This window comes from Salmo trutta, chromosome 7 (assembly GCF_901001165.1).
Source record: "Salmo trutta chromosome 7, fSalTru1.1, whole genome shotgun sequence".
Lineage (NCBI taxonomy): Eukaryota > Metazoa > Chordata > Actinopteri > Salmoniformes > Salmonidae > Salmo > Salmo trutta.
The window spans coordinates 37671727-37678818 of NC_042963.1; the positions used below are offsets into that span (position 1 = coordinate 37671727).

The window sequence follows — 7092 nt, forward strand, 5'->3', positions numbered from 1 at the left end:
AACCTTTAATATGCATGTCTTATTGGTATAATTTAAGTTACCACATGTATTGTCCATTGCAAATTAGATGAACCTCCAGTCAGTCCATTGCCATGGATACCTGGAGTGATGTCACAGGTAAGGACAAGGAGCATGAGTTTGACCCGTTTTGTCAGGTGAACAATGTTTGAGCATGTGTAAACCCACATTTATGCATGAGTGTTTGTGCGTGTTGGCATGTAGTGTCAATGTTGCAAGCCAAAGGTGGCAGAAAAATACAAATGTTAGTCCAAAATCATCACAAGAAAGAAATTGAAGCCATCATTGTTGAAGGATGCCATCGTTTCACCACAGCATTTATTTTATTAGCAAAATATTGGAAATTAGTCCACTAACGTCCCCATCCAATGGAAACAGAAGGGTGGGGGGGTTAGGGGGATATGTAACCTGAAACCATTATGAAATTTATCGTCAACATCATAACAGTGCACATCCACCCATTCACCTCCCTTTGTCCATCTATGCACTTTATATCTATGGTCCTCTCATCTGCTACAAGGCTGTAGTTGTCATCCTCTTTTCAAAGTTTCTCTTTAAAATAATGATTTGGTGTAGGAATGTTACCATCCGCAATGTCACACCAACCATGTGACGTCGCATTAAATATAAAGTTGCCTTTTTGGTACATGTTCCAGAAAACCAGACTGTGAAAGAGGATGACAAGTAAAAAGAAGAGTCCCTTTGTATTTATATCCACACATTCATGCATGCTGCACATGCATGCCACTCACTCACTCAAGCATACAGTCATGCAGCAAAGGCACTCACACACAGTCATGCACACAAAGACACACACAGCTCTCAGTATGTCAGAGTGAGTTGGTCTATCGAGAGCAAGTTGGTCTTAAATTGGTCTATTCCATCATTTCCACGGACACAATAATTCAGGGATGTCAGTCATGGAAACCATATTTGGAACCAAATAGAGATATTATTTGTGGAAACCACATTTGGAACCAAATAGAGATAATATTTGGGGAGGGTGGTGTAATTAATTATAACATCTAAAATACATCTATTACAATTTAGCTAACAAAAACAAACACACTGCAACTAAGGCATGCAAAGGCACAAGTACCTACAAATAGAAGTGTCCATTCCTCTCCTAGAATAAGAAGAAACAAAATGCAAAGGCCCCCCCCTTTAAAAAAATAATAATAATAACCTTGACCGGTTAAAACAAAAACATTTTAAAAACAGTGAAAAACGCCAGCCTTAGTGACAGTTGTACAAATATTTTACACAAACGTTTTCTACAAGGCATTTTAAAACCTTTCAGAGATCAACATAAGTTAATAAAGAGGTTAAAAGAGACGTTCTCTACAAAGTGTCCATGATCCGCCCCCCTCCAGTCACAGACGTGCCCAAGAAAGTCACTGAGCGCACTGGCCACCACACTGCCTGTACAGAAAGAGGGTAAAACAAAATGTTTAGATAAGGCACCTAGCATATCAGAGGTGTTATCATAATGCCGATACAATCTCTTCAGACATTCACACCAGGTTAGGGGGGTTTATTTGGGCATCTGGGCAATTGAGCATCTGTCCAGGCCTGACTCTAGAAAGTCTTAAAAAGGTCCCGAACAGTTATTTCGATTCCCACGTAAAATAGCCTTTTGAGTGACTGAAACAATCACCCACAATATTTTCCCCCAATAAAAATGCTCAAATTCTTTAAAAAAAAAATGACTTTCTCGTATGTCAAATTACCAGGAAGTCTGAAAAGAAAGACTGAGTGGGCAGGGAGCTAAAAGGCTGAGTGGGTGGAGAGCTCACCTTCTCTGACAGTTCTTTGAAAACACCTATGGTGAGCAGTACCGCAGTGAGATTATTTCAAGCAAATTTGCTGATACACAAAGCAACAAACAATAAAATTGCATGCATCATCCAATTCTGTCATACATCACATAAGGTTTAACAAATTATTTGTTTATCCAACTGTTTGGTTATTGTAACAGCATCAATATAATCAAAATGTTGGCTATATCATTTTGCTAGGTAGCCCAAATGGAATTGTCAGCACTGTTTATCATGCTAGCAAGCTCATCAAATTTGCAGGGTGAAGTCAGGGTACATTACATATATACAGTATATTGACTGTCAGACAATATTAATATATCATGACTATCAATAATGTTAAGAAGATTATAGGAGTCTCCCGTTTTACATGTCTCATGATGTAATGACATGGCAACTGCGTCAGAGTTGAGAAACCCTTCCCCCGCTTTTGTTCCATGCAGGCTGAAGACCTAGCTAGCCAGTAACTAGCGAACACCTGACACAGATGAAAGCGGAAACCTATAAGTATATTTGCCTTACAGGGCCTTCAGAAAAGTATTCATGGTGCAGCGGTCTAAGGCACTGCATCGCAGTGCTAGATGCATCACTACAGATCCGGGTTTGATACCAGGCTGTGTCGCAGCCGGCCGCGACCGGAAGACTCATGAGGTGGCGCACAATCGGCTCAGCGTCGTCTGGGTTAGGGGAGGGTTTGGCCAGTCAGGATGTCCTTGTCCCATCGTGCTCTAGCAATGGCGGGCACAGTGCATGCCGACTTCGGTCGCCAGTGTACTGTGCTTACTCTGACAAATTGGTGCGGCTGGCTTCCGGGTTAAGCGAGCAGGGTGTCAAGAAGCAGTGCGGCTTGGCAGTGTTTCAGAGGACGCATGGCTTTCGACCTTTGCCTCTCCCTAGTCCGTACGGGAGTTACAGCGATGGGACAAGACAATCTACCAATTGGATATCACAAAATTGGGGAGAAAAAGGGGGTAAAAAGTACAACAATGTGTTGTGTTACAGCCTGAATTCTAAATGGAATACATTGTATTTTTTCCTCACCCATTATTGGACATTTTCCAGTACATATGTGCCCATTATACATTTCGTAGTAGTCAGCAGGATAAGTGCACTCTGTGTGTGTGTCTCTAGGTCATTAGACACCATTGGACATGCACCTGTCTGGGGAGTGGGCATGTCTGTTTATTTTTGTACCATTGCTATGGCATAATGTTTCTATGCCCTAATGTGAAACCAAACTACAATTAGTGCAAGGCAAAAAGAAAATGGTGGCTAAATGCCATAGGGGATGAATCATTAACATAAAGAAGAGTTACTATGTGTGAGACGTAAGGATGAAACCTGTATAAAAAGTGTGTGCCAAGGCTGGAAACGGAGTTACTTCATGAACCAGCTTGGCTTATATTACTTTGTAATAAAGTCTAATTGAACTCAGACTCCGGTATTTGAGAAATATTATTGACAATATTTCCACGACAAATGGCGAACTTGCCAGGAGTGGCGAAAAGGGACCAGAGATAAAATGGCCACTTGATAACAAAAGGTAAGCAACGTGCTTGCCTATAGTATAGAGTTTGTGTGGTTCGCTCTGGGGACCTGCCTCAGCGGTAGGTCACCAAGTGGGTCCCTCCAAATTTGACGAACCAAATAAATATTGGGAGCTTTTGGGTTCAATGAAATACATGCAATATAATGAGGGGATAAAAAGCTTTGAGGGTTGCAACAGAGGATAGTAATTGGTGTGTGACCACTGCAGAAGGAGATTTATGTGCTTCATCTGTCTTGACAGGCTCAGTTGAGTGGGGTTATTCACTAATTTGTTCAGGCAGTTCATCTGACCAGTTTGTTCAGTCTGTTTTGAGTTGTGACTGTGTTGTCTGATTCAGTGTGACTGGACATATTTGTTTAGACCTCTTTTGAGTTTGCGCACAAAACGCAACCCATTCATCTTATTCAGTCAGTCCGAGTTGGGTCATTCAAGTCATCCAGCTCGCTCAGTCGCTCATCTGGGATGGTTGTTCAGTCTCGTTCAGGTAATCTGTCTGCCCTATTGACTGTTCTGTACAATCTAGTTTGAAGTGGCAAATGTCTATCTGCATGGTCAAATAAAATGATATATAAATTAATTAATAAAGCCTGCGCAGAGAGATTTCTTTTCCTGTGGAATCCACTTTATAAATTAATTGAGGACTGCTCAGACAGGAAAATAAATGTGTGGATACCGCTCTAGGGTAAATGTATCGACAGGTAAAACCCTGTATTATCAGGTCGCTTAGGAAAGCGTAAGAGGTGTGTGAAAGTGAGTGTAAGTTCTCTGCTGTTGGTGGGGAAGGGAATGCGCACCTCTCCCGAACCGTTGCTTAAAGTGTAACCTGGTAGGGAGGACGCACCCAGTCCCACACTAAAGGAGTGGACTGTGAATGGTACATGAATAACCACTGAAGTAATATGATACTAAAGGTTTGAATAGTTAAGATAAATACAAAAAAAATACATGAGCATTATAGTAAAATAGTAATAAATGTCAAGACGACATCAGCGATTGCCCGGTAAGGCCATTAAAAATTGCATACTGTGTTGCAAGGTAGAAGAATATACAGTACAGAGAAATATAGAAATTGGAACATTTGAAGTAAGAATATACTCAAAAAGAGAGCACAATTTTAAAAACCTAGAGACAGGGGCAATAACCAATAGACCGAGTACAATAATCAGAGAAAGAAAAATAACGTGGATAAAAATTGGAGGGACGAGGTTGTCTGGTCCCCTCCAGGGATTAAACAGACCTTTAGAAAGATTTAGCCCTGGACCTGTAGGGAGAAATCTAAGAACAAGAGAAAGAGAGTGGTTTTAATAAAGTGAATAGCACAATAAAACAAAACTAGGGAGTGAAGAAATCTAAAACACCCTAGACACAACAGGGAGAAGTTTGGGAACAATAACTATTCATATGTTGACAAATGGCCCGTTTTTCCTCTTTAATATGGAGCTAGAGGATTTTAAAAAGCCATGGAGTCGCTGAAAGAAGCGCACGACAATTCTACCAATTCGGCTCAAATATGGGAAGAATTGAGCAAACTGGATAATATTGGGCAACATTTCCCTGCTGACGGAGAATTCAAATCAAATAAAGAATTCAGGGAGGCAATTATGACTTTGCACAATCCCATAAAACCAAAATCAAAAGCTCAATATACCAGCGTATTGAAGTTAGTGTTCTATCAGCGTGCGTAAGCGCACGAACCGCACTATTTGAGTATGGATACTGTTGAATGGGGTACTTGGTAGAATCGCTCAGGCTATTTTGTTCGGATTTCAAAGCACTAGTTTGGATGAACCAGAGTGCAGAATAACTGATGAATTTACAAATGCTCAAAGCCGGGTTGAATATGGCCGGTGTCAGTAAGCGTCAGGGGAAATAAAGTAATTTGAATTATTGCCAGCAGCACAGTTAGTCAGCAACGTTTTTAACAAACAAAGTAAAGAGCCTAACCAGCTCTGCGAGGTGAGTAGAATGGAGAGTGAAGATGTATTCTCTTGTTTATGTCTGGAAGTAGCGATATCTAAATTAGCTAGCCAACTTTAGCCAGTTAGCTTGGGTGCTTGACTGCCTTTGTTCAAGAAAATAATTACCGTAAATTCCGGATTATAAGCCGCAACTTTTTTCCCAGCTTTGAACCTCGTGGCTTAAACAATGACGCGGCTAATATATGGATTTTCCCGCTTTCAATTTTTTTCCTCCCCCCCAAAAAAACACATTGTGACGGGCTCAGTTTTTTGCCGGCATGAAGCTTTCATTAGACCAATGAAATTGCCGAACGGGTTAAGGTCAAACAACTTTTTTGTTTACTGTTTAGATTAAATAGAGCGCTCTCGAACTTCCCATCATTCTGATTACGGTAGTCATTTTGTCACCCTCATCATGGCAAAGACACGGAGAAATGCATATGATGCAGCTTTCAAGTTGAAGGCGATTGATCTGGCTGTTGGAAAAGGAACTAGAGCTGCTGCTCGGGAGCTTGGTCTTAATGAGTCGATGATAAGACGTTGGAAACAGCAGCGTGAGGAATTGACTCAGTGCAAAAAGACAACTAAAGCTTACTGCAAATGTTTTATTTTTTGTTACAAGCCGTGTTTCGTTAAAGCCTATTTATTTTTGTTACAAGCCGTGTTTCGTTAAAGCCTATTTATTTTTGTTACAAGCCGTGTTTCGTTAAAGCCTATTTATTTTTGTTACAAGCCGTGTTTCGTTAAAGCCTATTTATTTTTGTTACAAGCCGTGTTTCGTTAAAGCCTGTGTAAAGTTCATTTGTTTCAATGTACCGGTAGGCACCTGCGGCTTATAGACATGTGCGGCTTATTTATGTTGAAAATAATTTTTTTTTTTCAAATTCAGTGGGTGCGGCTTATATTCAGGTGCGCTTAATAGTGCGGAAATTACGGTATGCATCAGAGTTTGGATCAACACTGCTTCTTAGCAGAGCAGGGTTGAGTAATCCTTGAGAGAATCAAGGACAGTGGATATTAGGTAACATTAACATGGGCAGTATATATGGGCGAGAGCACGAATGATGTTTAAAAATAGTCTCTTTGAACGCCGCATTCAAACAATTGCAAAAAAGTTGTAGATTTGAGGGTTCTGTGTTGATACAATATGTAAGGTAGTGTATTTGTTATTGGCATAAAAAGACGAAGAAACTCATATGCCAAACATCGCCACATTAGTAAACTATGTGGTAAAGCAGGGTCACATGGAATTATAGCTATGGTAAAGTACAAGCGGCGAAACAAGAGAACATATTTGGTGGTTTTGAGAACCATGCGACTCAAGAAGAAAACCCTAGTAGGTTGAAACTCGTGAGACTTTGTTTTATTCTAAAAAATATTTATTGAATTGATGAAAGGGAGGAAGAGATCAGAGTAATTAACGTGGCCTCCCTGTGAACAGAAGTTGTTGTTTTGACTATAATTAAAGAAAAATTGTTCACTTAGTAAAGTAACGTTAGTGGAAAGAGGTGGAGTATGGTTAAGATTGTAGAGAGATTTCTGAGTTTAAGGGAAGAGATGTAGACTAGGGAAGGTAACAAAGGAGAGTTAGTCAATTGGAAAGGAAGAATTTCGAAGTTGAATTGTTTGGATTGATAAAAAAAATTGGTTGATGTATTTTCTATATTTTGGCATTACAAGTTCATCTTAAAATAACAGATGTTTAATGAGTGTGAAGCAGTGGTTAGTGATAAAAATAGTCATATTGATA

General features: G+C 40.0%; 1 protein-coding gene across 1 annotated transcript in view; it reads right to left on the reverse strand.

Moving 5' to 3' along the window:
• Positions 1-303: 303 nt before the first annotated feature.
• LOC115197349 (guanine nucleotide-binding protein G(i) subunit alpha-1) overlaps positions 304-7092 on the reverse strand; it is a 60452-nt gene continuing 53663 nt past the window's right edge. Inside the window, exon 9 of the mRNA XM_029758767.1 lies at positions 304-1440. The gene's annotated coding sequence lies outside the window, so the exon portion shown is untranslated. The remainder of the gene's footprint in view (positions 1441-7092) is intronic.